Source organism: Camelus bactrianus, chromosome 5, assembly GCF_048773025.1.
Source record: "Camelus bactrianus isolate YW-2024 breed Bactrian camel chromosome 5, ASM4877302v1, whole genome shotgun sequence".
In the NCBI taxonomy this organism is placed as follows: Eukaryota; Metazoa; Chordata; class Mammalia; order Artiodactyla; family Camelidae; genus Camelus; species Camelus bactrianus.
Window position 1 is genome coordinate 70,401,647 of NC_133543.1, and position 12,700 is coordinate 70,414,346.

A 12,700-nucleotide genomic window follows, 5' to 3' on the forward strand; every position below is an offset into this window, starting at 1 on the left:
CATTTTTGGGGCATCTACTGTATACATGCTTGAGGGCTAGACATAATTGAAGGATAAAAAGATATAGAAGACACTGCCAATGAGCAGCCCAGAGAGTCCTAGAGAAGACAGGCATATACAGAGATTGGATAATGCATACCATATTGTGGTAAGTTCTCTAATATTTGTTTTTCCCTTTGGAATGGAAAAAACAAGAGAAAAAGTAAGATAGACCATTCTAAGACGTAAGTAGCATTTTCGGAATTACCTACTATTGAAGAATTTTTGATAGGTAGAATTGGGAAGAGAAGCATTCCAGGAAGAGAAGAAAACAGTCATTGTCTTGGGTATGAGTGAGGTCTTGATCCTGAAATTTGAGAATTATGGTGGACCTCCATAAGAATCAGGTTTAGCTACTGAGTATAATGAATGTCAGGAAGAAGGTAGAAAAAGTGCTACAATGCAAAGATTTTTAGTTTTTTTTTGAAGGTGAAAGTATTTCTACCGTTTTTATAATATATGTAAGTATGCTTATGTGTTAGAAAAACAAAAGAGTCAACTGTAAGTAGAAATATATTTAACTCTCCTCTATAATCTTTTGTCCACCTTATCCCCATCCCTTTCTTCCTACTCAGTTCTGAACCAATAGGTGATAATACTTTCTTTTTTCTTTTTGTTTTCTTCTTTTTCATTTTTTGCGGGGGCGGGGGAGGTAATTAGGTTTACTTGTTTATTTATTTTTAGAGGAGGTACTGGGGATTGAACCCAGGACCTTGTGTATGCTAAGCATATACCCTACCACTTGAGCTATACCCTCCCCAGTGATAATACTTTCTTGAAAAGTCTTCCTGACCTTAAAAAATAAACATGTAAACATGTATATTAACACAAATAGAACCATTCACTCTACAGTACTATGTAACAATTTTTTTTAATAGTACACCATGGACATCTTCACATATTAGTACTTACGTGTTCTCCTTTTATGTGATTACATGGTATTTCATTGTATAAATATACTGTAATTTAATTAACCTATCCCTAATGGATGTACATTTAACTAGTTTCTAGTTTTTCACTATTACAAATGTGACTACCACAAAGTTCAGTTGTCAACTAATTTTCTTTTTTTTAAATTAGGCTAAATTCTTAAAAGGGTGCTCTCACCTTGAAGGGGTTATGTACATTTTAAACTTGGGTATATATTGTTCACTGTCTTTCGAAAAGTTTTATGAATTTGTCTTTCTAACACAATACATGAGAGTGACTGTGTTTCCACACCCTGGCCAAAGTCACGATAACAACTATTTCAGGACTTACTAATATAAAAAATAAAAAGTAGCATATCTTAAATTTGTGAGTATTTGATTATCAGTGAGGTTAAACATTATTTTATTTGGATATTGCTTTCTTTGAAAACCACTTGTTTGTCTTTTCCTGTTCTATAGAGTATTTATTTTTCATCTTTTTTTGAATTATAGAAGTGCCTTAAGATTATTAATTTCCTATATATTCTATCATAAATGTTACAAATATTTTTCTTGGTTTGCATATAACTTTGTTATTATGCATTTTATCCATACAAAAATCTTTGATATTAAGTCATCATTTTTGTCAATCATTTTGCATGTGGCTACAGGGGTAAAAAAATGGAGATAAGAGTACAGAATCTTGAACCAGATAACTTGGGTTAAGACATCAGCCCTACCATGACTTATCTCTCTGTGCCTTAGGTCTTTACCTCTCATTAAGAGTTCTTTCTCATAGAGGGTTAGTGGTCACACATAAATCAACAGATGTAAAAGTACTTAGAAGACAGCCTGTTAGAATTAAGTACTCAATGAATGTTACTTCTTCATGTTACTATTGTTTGCATAAGTTTATTTTTCTTTCCTTTAGTTTATTAGTTAAGCCTCTAGAAAAATGGGGGATGGTTAGAATCAGAGTGGCAATTTTGATTTGTTACTGTCACTAATGGAAACGTCTCTTTAAATTTTAAATGTTAGAGAAGTTTATGAATTTTATGAAATCATGAATGATTTTAATTTTGTTTCTGAGAAAGTTATTTGTTTTAATTACTACAGTGATGCATATTTATTGTCATAAATTTAGTAAATTCAGAAAAATACAATACAAATAGAAATATTAACTGTTATTTTCTAACCCCAAAATAATGAGCACTTCCATTTTGGTGGGTATCTTCAGGTCTTCATTTCCTATACAAATTGATATTTAATTTAAAAATGCAAAATCAGATTTTGCACTCTCTTTTGTAAGATGATTATTTAATAATAGCAATATTACTATGCCTAGAATAATGGCCATATTTCTGAATAAGAGGAAGAAAATTCAGTGGAGGAGGGATCATGATCAGATATATTGTCAGAAAAACTTCTATAGTATGTTTGAATGATGGATTATAGTGAGAAAGAATTGATAGGAAAAAAGCTTATATATCAAGTTTATCAACTTACTTTAGATTCAGCTACTGGTCACCAAAAAAGCCCATAAATTAACTGTAGCTTAAATAAAACAAAAATATATTTCTCTCTCAAGTAAAAGAAATCTGGAGATAGGTATTTCAGAGCTGAGATGGCTCTCCTGGGATTATGACCCCACAGTTCCTGTCTAGCTCCTCCTCCATCCTGAGCACATGAATTCTGCGATGGTCCAATATGGTTACTTGAACGCTAGCTACAATTACATAATTCTAGCTGACAGGAAAGAGGAATGGAAAAAAAGAGTACATACTCTTCCTTAATTGTACTATTCCTGAAAGTTATACACACCTCATCCACCTATATTCTATTATCCAAAGTTATTCACTTATGATGACAATTAATTAAAAGGAAGTTAACAGATGTAAAAATTAGGGGTTCAATAATTAAGGAAGAAAGGGAGAACAAATTATGATCCTTGGATTCAGTAGGGTTTTCAATGGTTAAGATTTGGAATAAATAGGGCTTGAACTGGAAGAGTAAAAGCAGAAACAGGGAAATGGATACAAAAGTTTATTGAAATGTCTTTTTCACTTAAACTTCAATATTTGTTCTTGGCACCAAAGAAAAACATTTGAAAACCTGAGCTATAACTTACATAGAGGAAGGTGCATCCGTGTCCCATTTAAAGCTTGATATTTTCATATGTGTATTTATATGTGAAGATGAAAAGTATTCCCATCACCTCCAGAAGGTTCCCTCATGCCTCTTCCCATTCAGTAGCTGCCTCCATAGAATCCACTACTTAATTCCTATCAACATAAATATATTTTGCCTGTTCTTGAACTTTATATAAATACAATCACAATATGCACACTTTTGTGACTGGTTTCTTTCACTGAGCACACTGATTCAGAGATTTATCCAGGAAAATAACAAGCTGAGGGAAAAAAATGTATTAACTGAGGAGAATAAACTTTAATTGTTCTATATAACCTGGTAAAATTTTCAAATGAACGAGGCTTCAGCCTGCATACACATCTGAAAAAAAAATCGTAAAAATGTGCTTCATTTTTTTTCTCTGTCTTGCCATTCTTTACGTGAATGCAGTATGATCAGGTGCATGACTGTATGTGAGATAGGGTTAGAGTAAAATTAGGAATTGCTTTAATATCTAAATCCAAAATGCCTACTCATGTATGCAAGGAATTATTCAGAATCAGGAAAATTGGTATTCTTAGGATGGGCAGAGGATGAGGCAGTTCTGAACATTTGAATATTTTGGCAAAATTTAATGCTATTAATTTATTGACTACATTGCTTGATGAAAAATTTTATGTGTCACTGGGGAAACTGAGGAGAAAAGTGATGATATTGTGAATGTTAAGTGCCTGTAAATTTGTCCATTCTTAAATTTATTTTATAAGTATTTATTTACTCATTTATTTTTTCTCAAAACTGGCTCATTATTATTCTAGAAGAGCAACCAAAGGAATGCATCTAAGTGGGAAAAGTATGTGAAATAATTAAAATTATCAACAAAATAGAGAAAGCTAAAGACGCTTTGTAATCATCAAAGCATCAGATTGTTCAGTGCTTTAAATTAAAGCAAGTGCATAGCACTGTTAAAATTTCTAGGTAATTAAATGGATTCTGTAGTTGGCTACTTTGACTATAATCTTGCTGATATGGATGGTATTTTATTAATGATATCTCAAGGGGAATTTGCAGTAGCTTGAAAATTAATGAAATATTAATAACCAACAACCAAAGAAATGCAGATATGTCTGCTTTGGATAAGACGTGACCTGCATGCTGCTCACATTAAAAGCACTTTATTTGTATTTTTATTTGCATTTTAAGCGTGACAATGCATGTTATAACTTTTCACTGGAAATATAGTGCACATATTATGTGGTCTTTGAAAAAACTTCCTGCAAAACATTATTTTGGCAATTTGACATATTTGGGGGTTAATAAAAATAATTTGGGGCAGTAAAAGAACTGGTTTATATTTTCACATAATAAAAGATGTGACATAATTCTGTGATCAGAGGGAATAGCTGAAATTCTTTGGCTTCAAGTGAGAAATAAATGTCTCATCTACAGGAGGATGACTAACCTGCTGAAGAGGACTCCCTGTGATACTGTAATACTAGATAGTAGATGCAGGGCATGAAATTACTGAGCAGTAAAAAGTCAAATTTTCGCTCATAAAAGGAAAGAACTCTACCTACCCTAAGGCATCACTCTAGTACTGAGAAGATCACTGGTCCCTGAAGGGATTATACAGATAAAATGTATTGAGAGTAGAGATAGAGAAGTGGTATAAGGTCACCTGCTAAATTTCACCTGCTTTATTGGGGAAAATATTACCTTCACTAAGTCATTTAAAATTCATCATTTGAAGACATAGTTTTAGGCAATTACATAAGCAAATATCAAGACTTAACTGAAAAAAAAAAAAAAAACAGCCCTCTGAAAGTAAGAAGTGCTGGTCAAGAGAAGATAGTATAGTAGGAGGGGAATTAATTGGACACACAGCTGAAAAATAAACTGATCTCAACGGTTTAGTGAGTTCGTTAGAGTTCTTATTGGCTCAATAAAGAAGAACTAGAGGCTGATATCAAAATACCTTATTTAGTCCTTATTCCTCATTGTAAATAAATGTAACTAACAAAATTAGGGTTTTGTTTCTTTTTTGACAAAACAGGGAATTATTTTTAACACATTCATATCATATAATCTTAAAGTCTTCATTGAATGACTTGGAGAATCAGAGTGAAGATTTTGATGTCTGCTTATATATACCGAGAGTTGTAACTGATATAACATTTTTGGATGCAGAGTATTGATATCTATTTTTTTAAAAAGACATTATTTTACTCAGTTATTTCTAGGAATTTATACCACAGAAAACAACACTCTGGGCAAAAATATATGTATAAGAAATTTTTCATTGTTAGTCATAGTATAAATTTGGAAACAATCAAAATCTCATTCCCAAATAAATTAATATATACATTTTAATAGTAGAAAATTATATAAATGAATTAGCTAGTTCTACTTTTACTGAAAAGGTTTTATTCAAATATAGTTAGTGAAAATAAAAAGTTGTAGAACATGCACAGTACTTTTGGGAAAAAAATTGTATAAATGTATATAAAAGGTGGAAATCTCTTAGGGGTGGAAGTTTAGAAGTCTTTCATATTCTACATTTATACATTTAGGAGAGAAATTACAGAGAATAGTTTTTATTGGCATCTAACCTAATGTAATTTTAAAATTAAAAAAAAAATTTTCCTAAAATTGCAAGAGGCTAGTGAACTTACCACAATTCCTTTTATTTTTTTTTAATTGAAATATGGTTGATTTACAATATTATATTAGTTTCAGGTGTACAGCATAGTGATTCAGTATTTTTACATATTATATTCCTTTAAAAGTATTACAAATTAATGGCTATCATTCCTTGTGCTTTACCATATATTCTTGTTGCTTATTTATTTTAAACATAGTAATCTATATCTCTTAATCCCATACCACTAATTTGTCCCTCCCTCTTTCCCTCCTTCCTTTGGTAACAGCAATTCCACCCCTGGGTATATATCCAGAAAAACCAAAAACACTAATTTGAAAAGATACATGCACCTCAATGTTCACAGCAGCACTACTTTCAAGAGCCAAGATGTGGAAGCAACCCAAATGCTCAAGAGATAAATGGATAATGAACTCTCTCTCTCTCTCTCTCTCTCTCTCTCACACACACACACATACACACAGGAATATTATTTAGCCATTAAAAAGAATGGAATTCTGCCATTTGCAACTAGGTAGATCAACCTAGAGAATATTATGCTTAGTGAAATGAGTCAGAGAGTCTGTAGAGTATCACTTATATATGAACTCTAAACAATACAAATGAATGTATTTACAAAACAGAAACAGACGTGCCTGTTCTTAGAAATATAGATGATCATGTGTCTAACATGTTCTTTTTGATAATTTTTAATTCAATTTGTTAATGGAGGTACTGGGGCTTGAACCCAAGACCTCGTACAGGCTAAGGGTTTACTCTAGCACTGAGCTGTACCCACCTCCCTGACATGTTCTTGAGGGTTGCAGTAGATCTTCTCTGGGGTCTTTCCAGTTCTGAGGGTCTGTGATTCTGAGAGGTAGGAGAGAAGACCAAAGCCTTCTATGTTGAAATAGAAAGGCTTAGCTTACACAGGACTCCAATTACAATTCAAGAGAATTCATTCTTTTACTCCTTTTCTGACTGACTCATTCTCACTACGCCGTCACGTTTAAGGAACACCGTTAGGAAGTCAGTTAAGATTTCACCTTCTGACTGATCTATTCCACAGCACAACCACAAACAGGGTAATGTATTTGAGTTTATCATTAAAATTGTGCCGTTCCTCTTATACCTAGTCAGGAAATATTTTCTACATTGTAGGTCCATGACGAAAGGTTGGTCTAATTCCCCTCCACCATTTGAAGTTTATCAGGAAAATCAAGAAAGTCTAGTGATTTAACACACACATAACACAAATTGTATTACTAATGAAAAAAAAATTTATAATAGGGAAATTATAGAAAATAAATAAGTTATTTCTAACTGGTTTTGGGTAATTGTGTTTTTTTTTAAAGTGGGCAATTGCCATAAATTATAAACCTTTAAATATATTGACCTGCTCTTTAGAGCATACATATAGCCTAGCATGACTCTGAATTTATTTTCTAGTAAAAGCAGGAAAAAATAGCTTTTGTGATCATTTGAGAATCTATTTTTTGTTTTCTACAAGCTGGTGGGAATTTTTATACCCCCTAACTCAGAACATCTTAATACAGGCCCAGATTTTCAGAACAATTAGTGATCTCAGGAAAGATTGAAAGGAAAACCCTTTTTTAAAGCTAACATTTGCATAGACTTCTATGCAAGGCCATACATTGGGACATGTATAATTGTATTATTCACTGCAAAGTAATTCATCTTCTCTGTGTACATTATATCCATCCATGAACCTGAATGCTGTAATTTGTGATGTGGAAATGTTCTAACAAACCAAGCATTAATTACAGCAAGATCAAATACTAAGACTTTACAGAAGTACTAATGATGAGAAAGGGTTTATCCTTTTCATAAATTTTTTTTTTTCATTTGAGGAAGTGTTATTTAGCAAGCATGGAGTGATATTTTTAGTCTAGAGAGTTAATTAATAATTCATTCATGAATAATCATTAAAAGCAATTATTAAAATGTATGTCTAATTTCACAAAGCACAACATTCAAATGTGTGCTTATTCAATGTGGGGACTTTTATCTGCAAGCCTGCTCCTTGTACCCTCTGCATCTCTTAGTACGTTCCTTACTTAGTACCTTTATTAGTACCTGATTAGTGCCCTTTGGACATTTCTTCTCTCCCTCTCTTTCTTTCTCTCCTTATACTTGTATTACAGTGAACACATATAGTCTTATGAATCTGTGTTTACTCAGTTAGTGCTGCCTGTAAGAAGAATAACTAGTAACAGCCAGAGCTGTTGCTTAAATTTATAGTCACCATAATGTAATTTATGTAGATAGACTCTAAAAAGTTATTTGTAATGGGAACGTATATCCTCTGCTTTTGAGCAAAAAACACATGTTAAAGAGCTTTTGCTAAATTTAGATTTCCTTTATTCATTTTTGCAATAAGATTTGAAGTGTTATCCTTTACTTGCTGCTCAAAAACACCATTTTTACAGATACAGTACATGAGAATAGGTATGCTTCCTCCGTGCTCTAAAATTTGCCCACAATAGAATTTGGATGACCTATTATTTTTTTCTTGCTGTCAAGGTACTGCTTTTGGAAAAGGCTCTTTAAAGAGCATAGGATAAAGGAGCAGTGTCTAATCAATTAATCCATTGGCACAGCTCAGATTATTTGATTAGCTACCTGGATTGCTGGTGTAAAGGATTCCAAACTGACACTTCTACCTCCTGTGCAATGTTTTTCTTCTCTCTCCCAACTTTATGCTCCCTGGTAGTCTACCTTTCCACAATTTTTTTCCAGGAGATGTTATTTACTTCCTGCCCAATGCTACTAAAATATATAACCGTGATGATAGCATTAATCACAGCATGATGTGATATTTTAGAATTATGTTCCCACACTAAACTGTGACTTCTTGAAAGTTAGTTCAGGTCTCAAATAAATTTATGTCAGGGCCCAGCACTGTGCTTGCTACATGACAGAAACTAATAGTTGATTGTTGGCGAATGAATGATTAATTGAACTCCCTTCTAACCGTTCCGAACAATGAGATATAAACCTAGAGCAGGCATTCTTGATCAAAACCCAATATTCTTTATTTGATAAGTCGTAGACTTGGAGATTCTCACTTATGTCTCTGAAATTCACAGAAGTGGACACTGAAAATTTATGTTTTTTATTTTGTTTTATTTTGTTTTGTTAAGGCAGCACTGTTTAAAATAAAATCTTACCTCTAAGTTTTAAGGTACCCCTTTCACCTTACGTATTCTGATTTGGAAAACCCTCTTTTAGTTCTTATTTACATGCATCATATATATTGCAACAATTTATTTATGTGAGGTTATTATAGTACCACAAAAGCTGCTAGTGATTTTGAATTGGTCTGTTAGAAATATCACTGATTGACGTTAGAACATTGATCTAATGTAATCTATTTTATAAGTCTTTAGAAATCTTTCCTTCAATTCAGCAGTGTTTTTCATAGTCCTGTTTGTTAAATAATATGAATATCTCAATAAAAGGCATATGGCTTAGTTTCAAAATAATAGGCCATATCAGTAGCAGAATGTCATTTCAGTATAAAAATTCATTATTAACAAGTAACTAGAATGTAAATGGTTGGAACAGTGTATTTAATACAATGGCACAATTTTATGTGTGTGTGTATATATATGTATATACATATATTTCCAAAAGAATATTTAAGTTACATATATATTTCCAACAAATATACTTAAGTTACATATATATTAAAATAACTTAAAGATATTTTTTCATCTTGATGTAACTTTAGGAAAGAATTGCATTTTTATGGTTACTGGTGTTTGAGGAGTAAAAATAAAATATTTTGCAGGTAATTAGCTGGCATGATAAAATGCATTGTCTATATTGATTTTATTCCCCAATCTATAGAATGCTAAAAGGAACAATTTTTAATTAAGATTTTAGAAACCCTATTAGAATTGTATAGGTAACTATAAAATGAGAGGTAGAAGAGTTAAGAAGAAGAAGAAAACACGTGGGAAAAAGAAACATAACAGTATGGGTACCGAGAAAAATGCTAGAAAAATCAGATCTCAAGTAGGACGGGGGTCACTTTCTGACTACTACTTGTTCTAAGTCACAGGTACACTTAGAAACCTTATTCTTTCTCAAGAAAATTATGACCAGCAATCCACTCAGATAATTTAGCCTCTACAGAAATTTCAAGGTAAAATTGACCAGATTTTGTGGGGCTATTTTCAGAGGGAACTCCTGTGGAAAGCTTAAAACCATGAAGAAAATACATATGCTAAGTGTATTGATATAATGTGTATATTAATAATGCTCTGATAGAGACATGCAGTAAGCACACTGTAACAAAGTATAGAAGTGTTCCTTCGATGTATGTTGGAACTGAGTGTTTTTGTATTTTAAGCAATGTGGTTTAATTTTTGCATTATTTTACCTTAGTTTAACAAATATTTATTGGAAATTCTTCCATGTGCCAAGTAATATGCTATGTACGAGTTTTACTAAAATTACAAATTGGCCTCCACAATTTAATGAATCAAGTGTGCAGTGGTAGGGAAAAAACAGAAACAGATCACAATGCTACAAGGTGAAAAAATGCTACAATAAAGATGCATTAAGTATTATAGGATAATAGCTGGCAAGATTGGAGATAACATGTTGCATGAAGTTACATTTAAGCTAAATTTTGCAAGGATGAGCAGACATGTCCTAGAGCAGGAGGAAGGCAGGCTAAGCAGATCCAGGGAGAAAAGAGTGGTTATAGTATACAGGAGTAGCTATCATATTACTCTACTAGCCAACCTCGTACCAGCCACTGTTGTACGCTTACATATGTCTAACTTCAGGCAATCTGGCATCAAGATCTGGACTCTTGACCACAACACTATACTGTGTTTCATGATAATATAGTGTGTTCTGGCAGGACTGAAGCCATTTAGTGCGATTGGATCAAAGAGTTCATGTAATGAAATGATTAAAAATCAAATGACGATTTGTTAAGGCAAGATTCTAAAGGGGCTTATATGCCGTGACAGGGATATAGACTTATCTTACAGGAAATGGTAAATCAGCAGATATTTTTATGTAAAGAGAAACATAATGTTTTTATTTTAGGAAAAAAAGTCAAGACAAGGATCCTGTTTAGGAGGTTTTTGCAATAGAACTTATGAGAAATGAGGAAAATTGGGATTTAGACATGGTGAATGTGATGAACTGGAGGAATTATTTCAGAAATTGGTGAAAATTGAGTCAGAAAAACTAGAGAGATGTAGTAAAAAAAACAGTGTGGACCATGACACCAGATAATTTTTACAGTATTTATTAATTCAGTTATTCCATATAACTTACAATATGGAATTCTTTCAATATTTTGTAATACTTTCAATATTTTACATTATGAGGTTACAATTAGGGCTTCTTTCAACAACGAACAGCCCAATAGTTGAGCTAGAGAGCATATAAGATCAATAAAAAGGTAAAAAAAAGATCTCTTATGAATAATAATTACTAGATTTCAAAGATAATTCTGTACTATTTATTCCCACTCACCATATTCAACATGGCTTATTTCCATGGTGCTATCGACTCAGAAAGATTCATATGAACCATTCATGTTCCATTTAAGAGGTTCAGACAAATTAGGAACATCCTGATGGCTAACCATAAAACCTCGTTTAGCAGTATCCACTTATGGGAACAAGAATGATTAGAGTTTCAAAACCTGAAGAGAGAAGCGTAGTTAGAAATCAGCAGAGCTTCATTAATGTCCTAACTCTTAGTGCTTTACGTCTAAACTTTCTGTGAGATTGAGAGCTACCTATTATCTAGATACCCTTTATCTTTCTCTCTAGCTTAACTTTCCACCACTCTGCTTGACGGTCTCCCCACACTTTAAGTATGTTTCACCTTCCACTAAAACATACCAGATTTTTTTTTCCTATATAAAGAAATGTGACCTGAAATCTGCAAGGATAGTTGTTAATCAGAGGAGGAGCTCCTATCCAAGAAAGCCTTCTGAATATTCGCATGATCCTGGGTATCATAGTAGGGTCGCTTTCAAGAGTAATATGGATCTTGTCCCATTCAGAGCAAATGCCATGATTGTAAAGGATGCTTTTCTTTGAAAAGAAACCAAAGTATGCTAGTAATTTCCAGAGCAAAGCAGTTGAATTCCTCAGTCATGGGGATCGATTATTATGGAACGAAATGAGCACTCACAGTACACAAACTGGAAAACATAATTCTTATAGGAACATCTGTTAGATATGACAATAAACAGGGTTTAAGTTGTTCCACAAGGATTCAGTTTAACAGCTGATTTGATAAAAAAAAATAGAGTGCATTATAAGACTATATGATATATATATAATGGCATCCCATGTGATTTTTTAAAAATTATGTTTTAAAATCTTACCATTTCTTACATGCCACTATTGTAAGTTTATAAACTTCCATTTTAAAATTGTATTTTACCATTTTATTCATATTAATCACTGGACGATGGGTGTTTATATAATTGTAAATTTTGCCCTTTGCAGATCTGTGTATTTGCAGAAATGTTCAGTTCTTCCAAACGATTATAAGATAATTTCACTGGAAAAAATATGAGTTTCAAATCCATTTGCTAATTTTCTGCCTGGATTATTGTTTTTATACAGCTGAATCAAAACCCTTAAAGATTATAGTGAATAGCAGATACAATAATTTTTTAACTATACCGTCTCATTCTTTATCCACACTGGACAAAATTAACAAGCATCTGAAAAAATAGGGTAGACTTGGTTGCCGTTTCATACCTTTTTATATTCTGTGGCAGTTCAGATTACTTGTATTTTTCAAATCACATCGGAATTTAGAATACTTGAACAGCAAAATAAAAGCCATAGATAATTTTAGGTCAACATGTTTGTTTTCATAGATCTATTGGTATATTTTCAAATTTATATTTGCTTTTATTAGCAAGTAACAGAAATTTTTATGAGAAGACAAGCTTAGATAATACTTTTTAAAA

General features: G+C 32.3%; 1 protein-coding gene and 1 long non-coding RNA gene across 7 annotated transcripts in view; one reads left to right on the top strand and one right to left on the bottom strand.

Annotated features, from left to right (window-relative positions):
* ERBB4 (erb-b2 receptor tyrosine kinase 4) overlaps window positions 1-12,700 on the top strand; it is a 985,443-nt gene that overhangs the window by 582,493 nt on the left and 390,250 nt on the right. The window lies entirely within an intron of this gene.
* The window catches only part of LOC123618329 (uncharacterized), a 34,187-nt gene that overhangs the window by 20,837 nt on the left and 650 nt on the right, over window positions 1-12,700 (bottom strand). The gene's annotated exons all lie outside the window — the stretch shown is intronic.